Source organism: Topomyia yanbarensis, chromosome 1, assembly GCF_030247195.1.
Source record: "Topomyia yanbarensis strain Yona2022 chromosome 1, ASM3024719v1, whole genome shotgun sequence".
Classification (NCBI taxonomy): Eukaryota; Metazoa; Arthropoda; class Insecta; order Diptera; family Culicidae; genus Topomyia; species Topomyia yanbarensis.
In genome coordinates this window covers 84284531-84297534 of record NC_080670.1, presented here as the reverse complement: position 1 = coordinate 84297534, position 13004 = coordinate 84284531, and the positions used below count along the sequence as shown (strand labels likewise).

The 13004-nt window shown below is 34.3% G+C and overlaps 1 protein-coding gene across 1 annotated transcript in view; it reads right to left on the bottom strand.

Annotated features, from left to right (window-relative positions):
• The window catches only part of LOC131693967 (synapsin), a 966657-nt gene extending 957547 nt beyond the window's left edge, over window positions 1–9110 (bottom strand). Inside the window, exon 1 of the mRNA XM_058982279.1 lies at window positions 9055–9110. The gene's annotated coding sequence lies outside the window, so the exon portion shown is untranslated. The remainder of the gene's footprint in view (window positions 1–9054) is intronic.
• Window positions 9111–13004: the final 3894 nt, after the last annotated feature.

Genomic DNA, 13004 nt, shown 5'->3' with positions numbered 1-13004 from the left:
ACAATTTCTCATCATGTTTCTCGCTATATCTAGGTAACCAAGTAGAATTTCAAAATTATGAAAACGCCACTTTGTAGAGATTTTTCAAACAAGTAATGTGGCATATCTAACTCAGTTTACCCCAAAATGGTACTTGTCATAAGATAGCAAAACAGCGACGATATATGATCTAGAAAAATATTAGGTAAAATTATTAATTTTGCTCTTATTATTTATCTCATTAATTCAATTTTTTATTGTTTTATTCATAATATTTATCATTTTTTTAAATTGTTAATTTTCCCCAGTTCATATATTTTATTCAGTTTCTTCATTTTATTAATTCGGTTTAGTCAGTTCATTTTACATTTCTTGTAAAAGAAATGTATAGAATTCGCTCAAACTTTCAAGATTTTTTCCGAGGCCCGGAGGACCGAGTCTTATATACCAATCGACTCAGCTCGACGATTTGGGATAATGTCTGTGTGTGTGTGTGTATGTAACGGACAAATTCTCATTCGTGTTTCTCAGCAATGGCTGAACCGATCTTATCCAAACCAATTTTAAATGAAAGAACTAAAAACAGTATGAACGCTATTAATTTGTTTTTGATTCTGATGTTTAGTTTCCAAGATATGAATGTTTGAATGCGCAAAAATGGCGTTTCTTGCAGTTTTTTTTAAATTATCTGCCGAAATTGACAATATGGATTAACAATTTATATGTTTTTAGGCAGCTTTAACGAATACCTTTCGAACAAGCTATAGATTGTCGAAATCGGACTATTATCAAAAGAGATATTTAACACTAGATGCGGACGAAAGATTTTTATCATTTCCCATTGCCAGAAATATGACCAAAAACATGCAATCTATTATTAACGCCAAAACGGCTTACTTTAGGTCAATAGTATCTTCGGAGAATTTAATGGAGGTAATATGCCCTTTCTTTTAGTATTGTGCTTTTGCTGATTAATTCCCCTATGAGTGAGATATCTTCACAAATTATCTTGGAAGTGATTATATCGAAATGATGTCTTCAGCAAATTTGTAGCTCTTACTTTTGCGAATAACTTTACTAAAGACTTTAAATATCTATTTTTAACACTTTAAAAGTTATGGCTTGTTGTTTGTTGATTACTCTTTGTCGCCTATTTATTATTCAATATAGTAATAATCCATTGAAATAAGCTAAACATTATTTCGATAAAACGAATTTTGTATTTCATTTTACTATCTACAACCGCTAGAAATAATCACCGAACACTTCCAAGTTGTCTGGAAGGAACTTGATAACTTATCAGTGCAAAAATGTTCATTTGTGCGAACCTTCTGACTGCAATTTTTCTAACTTATAACCATCGGATCGATCTGAAACATATCGGAAAATGAAAAGCGAAATAAATAACTCCAAGCAAGGGTGTAGCCAAGAGAAGGTTTTGGGGTTTAACACCATACAAACCCCCCCCCCCCCCCACCCCACACCACACCCAAAAAAAATATTGGATTGAAGTTGAAAATTTATTGATGCAGACTGATTTAATTCAATATTACAATAACAATTATCGGATCCGTACATTGATAACCTGTTGTTGTTAACATCATGAGGACTTTTGATAAATTGTCGGAATGGGGTCCTGATATGTAACTGATCTATTGGTCTTGATTTCACAGTTGTCTAATAGCATCAATATCAAATTCCTGCCTGAAAACATTCCAATAGAAAATTCCAGAGTTCTGCAATCAATCATAATCCTCAGACTTCTTTTAAAATTGAGCTCGCTTTTGTAGAGATGCACTGTAATAAGGGTCTTTATTTAATAGGAAGCGAAGTTAAAATTGATTTAATGTCTATGAAACATAGAACTGCTCACCAAAAAAATGCATAACTTTCAACATTTGCTAAAAATGTTTTTGCCTTTCTCATTCACTCTAAAATTCGTCAATCTAATCCCGACCCGGAAGGCCGAGTGTCATATGCCAATCGACTGAGTTCGTCGAGATCGGAAAATGTCTGTTTGTGTATGTGTGTATGTGGAAAAAAATGTGACCTCTGTTTCTCAGAGATGGCTGGACCAATTTGCACAAAGTTAGTCTCAAATGAAAGGTACAACCTTCCCATCGGCTGCTATTGAATTTTTTATTGATTGGACTTCCGGTTCCGGAGTTACGAGTTGAAGAGTGCAATCACACAGCAAATTCCCATATAAACTGAAATGAAAAATTTTCAAAATCAAATTTGTATTTGAGATGTTTGACAAAAATTGATTTCTTTGGACTTTGGTACATTTTTGCCTTTCTCATATAGAAAGGTTATGCAATCACCCTAAAAATCGTCAATCATACCGGCCCGGAGGGAGAATGCAGTGAGGGGTTGCTACTTTAAAATTAAAACTAGTTTAAAATTTCTTAACAAGTTGAAAATTTTCGGCAGGACCCGGACCTCTCGGATCTTTCTCCATGATCCGCCGCTGGTTTCAAGCGATGTTAAACCTTAGCTTCTATCTATTCTGCATTAATCTCTCAAATATTACGAAGATCGGTTGACTATGTTGCGAGTGTTTACTATGAATGTAAACAAAAGTCGCACTCACACGTGTCATAGGCGTGTATTGATGACAAACTTTGTATGACGTGTCATAATCGTGCATGGAAAATTTTTCATAGGAAAAAATCACCAATTTTTAACATTTATTCATATCTTTGCGTTCGTATGGTCTATAAACAATCGGTGAAATGCATTTTGAAGGAAATGAGTTAGGGAATCTAGAAAAATTGTTATTGTTGGTTACAGTGTTGCCAAATATCCTTTATTTCCAGTGTAAAACTAAAACTGTTTTTCCCACAACTCGTGCAATTTTCGTTTGAAAATGTTTATGGCATTGTGTTCCTCAGACATTTTCACACATAAAAACATCGAAAACTTCAATATAACTTGAGCAAATCCTTAGATACAGTGATTTGAAGCAAAAAACTCACAATTTCTCATCATGTTTCTCGCTATATCTAGGTAACCAAGTAGAATTTCAAAATTCTGAAAACGCCACTTTGTAGAGATTTTTCAAACAAGTAATGTGGCATATTTAACTCAGTTTACCCCAAAATGGTACTTGTCATAAGATAGCAAAACAGCGACGATATATGATCTAGAAAAATATTAGGTAAAATTATTAATTTTGCTCATATTATTTATCTCATTAATTCAATTTTTTATGGTTTTATTCATAATATTTATCATTTTTTTAAATTGTTAATTTTCCCCAGTTCATATATTTTATTCAGTTTCTTCATTTTATTAATTCGGTTTAGTCAGTTCATTTTACATTTCTTATAAAAGAAATGTATAGAATTCGCTCAAACTTTCAAGATTTTTTCCGAGGCCCGGAGGGCCGAGTCTTATATACCAATCGACTCAGCTCGACGATTTGGGACAATGTCTGTGTGTGTGTATGTAACGGGCAAATTCTCATTCGTGTTTCTCAGCAATGGCTGAACCGATCTTATCCAAACCAATTTTAAATGAAAGAACTAAAAACAGTATGAACGCTATTAATTTGTTTTTGATTCTGATGTTTAGTTTCCAAGATATGAATGTTTGAATGCGCAAAAATGGCGTTTCTTGCAGTTTTTTTTAAATTATCTGCCGAAATTGACAATATGGATTAACAATTTATATGTTTTTAGGCAGCTTTAACGAATACCTTTCGAACAAGCTATAGTTTGTTGAAATCGGACTATTATCAAAAGAGATATTTAACACTAGATGCGGACGAAAGATTTTTATCATTTCCCATTGCCAGAAATATGACCAAAAACATGCAATCTATTATTAACGCCAAAACGGCTTACTTTAGGTCAATAGTATCTTCGGAGAATTTAATGGAGGTAATATGCCCTTTCTTTTAGTATTGTGCTTTTGCTGATTAATTCCCCTATGAGTGAGATATCTTCACAAATTTTCTTGGAAGTGATTATATCGAAATGATGTCTTCAGCAAATTTGTAGCTCTTACTTTTGCGAATAACTTTACTAAAGACTTTAAATATCTATTTTTAACACTTTAAGAGTTATGGCTTGTTGTTTGTTGATTACTTTTTGTCGCCTATTTATTATTCAATATAGTAATAATCCATTGAAATAAGCTAAACATTATTTCGATAAAACGAATTTTGTATTTCATTTTACTATCTACAACCGCTAGAAATAATCACCGAACACTTCCAAGTTGTCTGGAAGGAACTTGATAACTTATCAGTGCAAAAATGTTCATTTGTGCGAACCTTCTGACTGCAATTTTTCTAACTTATAACCATCGGATCGATCTGAAACATATCGGAAAATGAAAAGCGAAATAAATAACTCCAAGCAAGGGCGTAGCCAAGAGAAGGTTTTGGGGTTTAACACCATACAAAACCCCCCCCCCCCCACCCCACACCACACCCAAAAAAAATATTGGATTGAAGTTGAAAATTTATTGATGCAGACTGATTTAATTCAATATTACAATAACAATTATCGGATCCGTACATTGATAACCTGTTGTTGTTAACATCATGAGGACTTTTGATAAATTGTCGGAATGGGGTCCTGATATGTAACTGATCTATTGGTCTTGATTTCACAGTTGTCTAATAGCATCAATATCAAATTCCTGCCTGAAAACATTCCAATAGAAAATTCCAGAGTTCTGCAATCAATCATAATCCTCAGACTTCTTTTGAAATTGAGCTCGCTTTTGTAGAGATGCACTGTAATAAGGGTCTTTATTTAATAGGAAGCGAAGTTAAAATTGATTTAATGTCTATGAAACATAGAACTGCTCACCAAAAAAATGCATAACTTTCAACATTTGCTAAAAATGTTTTTGCCTTTCTCATTCACTCTAAAATTCGTCAATCTAATCCCGACCCGGAAGGCCGAGTGTCATATGCCAATCGACTGAGTTCGTCGAGATCGGAAAATGTCTGTTTGTGTATGTGTGTATGTGGAAAAAAATGTGACCTCTGTTTCTCAGAGATGGCTGGACCAATTTGCACAAAGTTAGTCTCAAATGAAAGGTACAACCTTCCCATCGGCTGCTATTGAATTTTTTATTGATTGGACTTCCGGTTCCAGAGTTACGAGTTGAAGAGTGCAATCACACAGCAAATTCCCATATAAACTGAAATGAAAAATTTTCAAAATCAAATTTGTATTTGAGATGTTTGACAAAAATTGATTTCTTTGGAATTTGGTACATTTTTGCCTTTCTCATATAGAAAGGTTATGCAATCACCCTAAAAATCGTCAATCATACCGGCCCGGAGGGAGAATGCAGTGAGGGGTTGCTACTTTAAAATTAAAACTAGTTTAAAATTTCTTAACAAGTTGAAAATTTTCGGCAGGACCCGGACCTCTCGGATCTTTCTCCATGATCCGCCGCTGGTTTCAAGCGATGTTTCAGTATCACATAGTATCTCAAGATCGTGGCTGTCGATCCATTGTATGTTTGTGCAAATCGTACTGAACATGTAATATTCATTTCCACCATTGTATTGAACATAACCAGCCATGGAATCGTAGTCTGGACAAATGAGAAAAGCACAATTGCACCACTAGGTGGATTAAAACAGGTTTTTATTTTGGGAATGCGTCGAGTTGAGACGAAAACGTAATATGATTAATAACGAGGATAACACTTTCCGAATGTAGAGAGAAATTTATGAAAAATGACGATTTCCATTCGACTCTAGCAGGTTCTGATAGAGTTTGAGCATTTCTCGACAAACATATGATTACGGCTTAAAAGCCAACTGTCAAAATTATCTTTGAAAGGAAATTCCGGACAAACCGTTAGTGGCTAAACACAGTTCATAACAGTTAATGAAAGAGAAAACTTTTCTCTTTTGTTTACTACCAACATCTGTGATTGGCGAGCAACGGTTTGTCCGGAATTTGCTTTCAAAGAGAATTTTGACAGTTGGCTTTTAAGCCGTAATCATATGTTTGTCGAGATTTGATTTTTGTTGTATGACCAATTATATGTATAGATCAAATGTTCAAAAACAGTAATTTAAGGTCAAGATAGCATCATTTTGAAACCGCCAATTTCGGAGGTTTAGTATCTTCGATGAGTTTTACAAACGTTAAACAGCGCATCATTTGATAAAATAATTTTGACGGTATATCGTCCAATAAGTATTTATGGTGAATTTTCTCAGGTTACTATTCATGACTACAATAAAGTCTCAACAAATTCGCTAAAGACACGAACTCTTACTATTTTCTGAAAAATTAATTCTGCATAATTTTAAAACTTTAAAAATTACGGTTTCGGAATTATGCCGTTTGGACAGTATGATCGATTTTCACTAAACCCCCACCAAACCGAATTTCTGGCTACGCCGCTGACTTCAAGTAGGTAGAAACAAAGTCGTTCTACACTCGTTCACAAGAAACTTCTTCGAATGCTGAATATCTATTATAATACATTGAAACCCTGATTTTATCAGCCAAATATGAACATATGTTTGATGGGCTCTAGCAGACGAACAAGACTGAATTCGAGTAAATCCTTTCTTGAGCATATTTTCCTTATCATGAAGATGGAAATATGCAAAAATGAAAAGTTCATCATAATCAGAAATAGTTATCAGACTACATCAAGGGACGGGAAGAATATTTTAACAGCTAAAATACACGATGAGATTGATAAAAATGGGTCTTTATTGTATGTATTATTCACTGTGTTTCACATTAATACGTACATTTTATTTTTGGTGATTTTTTATTGCATCGAACTACAATTTTTAGGTAGCTTTCAAGGGGTTATTTTATAGACTTCTTCCAACATTTGGCGAACCTATTCCAATTCGTATACCAATTAATTGGTATACTTAAGGGTTTATATGTTGCAGATAGAGAAAATACTGAAATTTTCAACTTTTTCCTACACAATATTACGAAAGCTTATTAAACAATTTTTCCTAATAAGTTTGTGAAAATTATAAACTATTTGAAATTTTTTAATAGTTTAATTTTTTATTTAACCGCGATTTTTTAATAAATAGTGACCATCGCTTCACAACGTAGTCTATTTTTCATGGCTTGCGGTGAGCACGATCTCTCGAATTGCTGAACTGAAAATTATGGAATAGGAATTAATTTTTAGTATTCTTTACAGATTTAACTCGCCGCGCAGATGGCTCTGAATTAGACCCGCTGGTGCCCTAAGACGATTTCGCTAGATATTCAGAGCACTGTGCACCCAGTGGATTAACGCGAGTGACGCAAGGTTATCGAAAAGATTCGTGAAAATGAAAATTCCAGTAATGATGATGATTTTCCCAAACGGTTCGTTTTCGAGAGGTTTTTATTTGTTCTTTGGCATTAGGATTAGCGATAATAATTCAAATCAAGGATACTACTGGGAAGTTACCTTTAGAAAAAGTCGATGTCGAAGTAAAATTTGGAACTATACACGCATGAGATATATCAGGGTGAGTCAGGAGCTGCGATTTCATTTCAACGCTTTTTTGTGAAAAGGGTGATGCTTACAAATGTAAACATAAGGCTTTTTTCATACATGCGAATGAGGGCTTTGAAACGCAACAAATTTACCTAAAAATTTTGATTCTATGAGATTGCTTTCTTAAACTACAGCAAAAAATACAACGGGCGAAACTGTATTTTTGTTTGTTTATTTATAGTTTCACCCTCAACGCTCCATGCAGTTTAGAAGCGAAACTGTTATTTTCGTATTTTTTTAGGATTATCAAGCTGATACCAGCTGTAAATAGTAACAATGATCTCTATTGAAAAAACACGGACGAAATCGGTGGTGTAGAACGGTAGTTATTGTAAAAAACGTAAGGGCGATTCTTCAATGCTGATGGGTGGTACCGAAAAAGTAAACAATCGCCAAAGGGGCGATACTACCATTTTGTCAATTTGAATAGCAAAAACAAATTTTAATTTAATAATTTCAAATACTTTATGAAGTTTTGGGATTCGATCACTGAATCATGCAATCTAGGATGTAAAAAAACACAATAGTTCTTAAATAGGAAATAAAACCAAGTCTGGAAATATTCACTGTTGATTTTCTTTGAATGGTATCACTGCTAGTATCGCCCTTTTCAAGAAAAAGCGTTGATTTCTTAGTTCTCAGTCGCGTTGGAAATTTGAGTAAAATATAAACTTCAAATCGATTCAAAAAAAATCGATTTTTTTGGCTCAGTACAATATATAACCCCTTTAGGAAAATTCAGTTTTCCCACCACAATTTAGATATTTTATTAACAGAGCATTTTCGCTTTCCCATTGATTTGGTTTGAGATTTCTAGCACTGATGTTGTCCTATGCTGATTTGAGCGATTCTCTGAGTCCTGCCACTATCCCATGTAGTATGTGTTATCAAAAACATCGCGAAGCATCAAGTTCTAAATGTTCTCAAACGATATAATATCCGAAGAGAGTGATACGAGTTATAAGAAATGTCTCATCACACTGTTAGGTGGATTAAAAACGTTTTTATTATTGGATGACAGTTTGTTAGCTTGAAACAATTTAATTTACTTTATTGATTTAATACCTTTTTAATATTGTCTAATTTTCATTTGAGCTAATTTGATTTATTTTATTAATTTGATTTATATAAATCATTCTATGCATTTTATGAATAACTTTTTTATTGCTTTGCTTCATAATTATTTTAAACTTTTATTTATTTTATTATTTTTCTTTAATTTATTCAGTTTATTCGAAGTGTTATTCGTGCAGTACTCGAAACTGTGCTTATCTCACATCTGGTTGCTTGCTAACTTTGCGTGTGTTCGGAAACTAATGAATAATACAACAGCGATATGTGTAAGAAATGTCTCATCTCACTGATAGGTGGATTAAATCGTTTTTCAAACAACAATGCACAACTCCATCCATTATATTTAAAATGAGCATGTAAAAATTATTAGATATGTTTAATGCAAACTATCGAAAGCGCTAAATAGCAGGAAGCCAAATGTAAAAAAGACAACTTTTCTCAAAATAAAAAACATGGTGAAAGGTTTTGTATAGGTTGTATAGGATAAAAAGTTACCTTTGGCGGGGCGCAGATTCGCCCGCACCCAGCGTCAGTTACAGCACTAATATTGAACGAGGAAAAGGGAGTTATGATCAGCTACACCTCGTTCCGGTTCGGTGGTTGCTCTTCAAAGGCGTCGCTACTCGTTCGCTCGACTTCTAGACTAACTGACAGCTACACGCTTATCAGCAACGGTCGATTAATATTCTAATCGCTAAAATCGGGCAATGAAAATGAAATATAAACAAGTAAAAATGATCAACTTGATGGGGCAGCATCAGGGGTCATTCATAAATGTATGAATTTTTTTGTTACATATGGGGCAACGTTTTTGCGGAAGAAGTTATTTTTTGAGAGAATTTGTCACGTACTAGGGAGGGGGAAAAGAATTTTGTGACAACTTTTTACGGAGGGAGAAGTCAATTTGGAGCAATTTTTGCGTTACTTAATTTATGAATCATTCCTTACATATCATTCACAACATAAAAAAAAACAAATTGGGGCCATGCATAAATGACGTAGCATTTTTGGGGGGGGGGGTATGGGGGTTAAACCAAATTTGTGAGGAAGTGTAACGAGGGGAAGGGTAGGGTCAGAATTTGTGCGACGTAACATTAAGTTTAATTTTATTTTATTGGTTTCAAAACCCATTGATCAGCGAATTTTATGTTCCTCAATTCCTGAGAGAAATAAATTTAAATTCACACAAGATACTTTTAACGCGGTTTTCATTGGTAATTTTTTCGATTCGAAGAATTGTAAGCTAGGAAAGAACGAATAGAATTTGTATGCCGATTGAACTTGCTATAGTAGTTAGCTAATCGTGCTAACTGGTAGACTTAGTTTGGTAGTGGAATAAAATTTTCTCTTTGGATTCAACCAAACAAGATTTAATTATTTTTATTGAACGTATGTTTCTTAGAATCATAGGCAGCTGCAAGATTGTAAACTGAGAGAATTTCTCTTCATGCTCCATGACATGTAAAATTCAAAGCGAAACTATCAACACTATATTTGTTATGAAATGAGCTTATTTGGTACGCAACTTGATGTTAAAATGAAAATGTTGATAAAAGCCGTCAAGCATTGTGTAGGGTCATGCATTTTAAGTTTTTTTTTCAAACCCGGTCGCTTTGGGGGAGGGGAGGGGATTGGTAAATGCTACGTTATTTACAAAGGGGAGGTTAGAATTTTGTGACAAAATGCTACGATGCGGGAGGGAGTTGTCGAAAATCGCCGAAATAAGCTACGTCATTTGTGTACGGTCCCATTCAACTATTTCCTAAAATTCACCCTTCAAGCGTTTGATAAGGATGGGTCGAGGTTAATCTGGTTGTCCACACCGTCCAAATTGGACACACAGCACTACTTTTTTTAAATGTCTTCAATGAGCAATAAATATGTACACTTGCACTGGTGGTTATCCTTTGATCACTAGAAAACTAAATTTATTATGGTAAGAACACCAGAAGAAGCATTCACGATCTGAAACAAAATGAAAAAAAAACAAATGAATTTTGATTATGAAACATGTACATATTGATAATGCCAGTTATGTAGAGTAAAATTCAACACCCCACTGATATGCATTTATGAAATATGAATTCATTCCAAACCCAAACCAACCGAATGTATCGCAAAATAATGAGTAGGGGAAGCACGGGCAACTATATCGATTTTGTTGGCTATTTACGGCAAATTTGAGACTAAGATGGGATTTTTAGCCAAAATGTATGAGGAAACACTCGCAGTTCACAAAATCGCCACTAGAGGTCGCTTTAGTTATCCGAACACTGACCTAAAAGGAGTTAGGCTTTTGAAGATGTGCCAACAAAGTTTATCGAAGACTGCAAGACAACCCCAGCACCCGTTGAATAGTTATTAACATTTAAAGTTGGATACTCCTGCTTCACATTTGAAAAGGGCGTACTCCACTTATGTATTTCATATACGTGAACCACGTGTAAGGCAAGAACAAGATCAGGAAAAACTCACATATCTCAGAAACGATAATAAATAAACAATTTTGATGTTGTACAAAGATGGAGAGAAATAGATGCACTTTCAGTTTTCGCCTAAAATGTTCAGAATTTCTCCGCATGGTGGCGGTAGTAAGTCAAACCATTTGAAGGTACTACTCCTATCTGTACAACGGCAAGAGATAGAGCAGTTCAATGTTCTACAGAGTTGTAGAGTTACTAAAAAACTTTCTTGTCACGTTTTAAAAATACAAAATTAACCCGCATGGTGGCGCCAGTGAGCAAAATTAATTAATGCGCCTATCAGAACATTGGTAAGAGCTAGTGCAATCTGATGTTCTACGAAGTTATAGAGTACCAAAAAACGCTCTTGTTTCGTTTGAAGAATACAAAATCAGCCCTCATAGTGGCGACAGCGAGCAAAACAAATTTAAGGTAGTACGCCTATCTGTACATTACACAGTGGTCCAGAAAGTGAATATTGCCACAATTTTTACTTTTCACTAATATTAAATAACTTGGCCTTAAAATATGTTTAGAAAAGTTGTTGTACATGGCGGAGCTCTTCTTTTAATTTAAATAGCCGCTAGAGTAGTTCTAATTTTAGAAAGCTCTGTAATAGGATGTTTCAACTGTTCGAAATACATATAGCTTTACTGTCATATGGCACTTATATAACAACATATCTTTTAAAATATGCTGAAGACATGAAAGCACTATCTTTTATACTTCTCATTCCACAAAAGATTCAAAAGTAAGCTTTAAGGTATTTCTTAAAAACAGTTTTATTTATAGGGGAACCCGGGGCAATTCACACCTACCTAAGTAAATCGTCTTTATAACTAAGTAAATGTGAAATTTTTCTATTATCTTACAGTGTAGGGGTAATTCTGACCTGTATGTCTACGGGGCATATTCAGGCCGTCATTTTTTATTTTGTGTGCAATGAAATCGTTACTGAAGAAACTTATTAAGAAGCAAAAGAAATTGTTTAAAAAAATTAAGCTGGGTAGTCACAGTTGTCGGTTGGCGCATAATGTATTTTCGTGCGCAGCCGCGAGCCGCTGAATGGTGGTTAATGGTAGTTAATGGAATACGCTCATTTTGCAAAAAAATGGTTAGCATCTTGAAAATATCTGTGTCTTCATCCAAACAAAAATTATGTACAACAACTTTAACTTTACAACTATTTTATTTTTTTATTTGATTATAAAGGGTCATTCGCCTCTTTTTCGGGGTAAACAAATTTCTTTGAAAAATTTCTAACCCCGTGTGCGGGGTTATGATTTACCAACTGCGCTATGCCCGACCCTCCGTTATATAACTTTTCTAGATTTTTCTTTACACTAAAGTAACCGATGGACAATTCGAAGATTAGGCGCATGATTTGTTCCAATACCAAACTAAAGCCTAGTTTACAGTTCGGGAAACGTGTCACGGGATTTGGGTCCCTGTGTATTTTAAATGGAGCTCGGGATTTCAAATCCCGTGTCGGGAAATGAGTCTACACAAAAATGACAGTTTTCAGTGTAAACCCAACCGCCGGAAACATCACGGGATTTTGAAACTCTCCACAGAAAAATCCGGCCGGAAACAATTCAACATAAATTGTTTCCGACGGGAAAAATAGTATTTTTATAAGGCTTCAAATTCGGTGCAAGTTGGATACTGTTCGTATTAGTTAGAAGCAGCAGTGTTTTTGGTTTAACAGTTTGAAGAGATCTCAGCGTAAAATTTTCCCTGGTCAAATCCCGACACAAATCTCGGGCGAAATCCCGTGGCCCATTTCCCGAACTGTAAACTAGCCTCAAGTAGGATTTCGGTTTTAACAATATTTTTTTCGGTTGCCAAAAATGGAACCTCATTTTGAAAGCTTTTATTTTCAATTTGTTACATTAAAAATGTAACAAGTATTATTTATTATATAAAAATATGTGAAATGGAATGAAATGATAGGAACAAATCAGAAAATTCAATTTTTTGCCC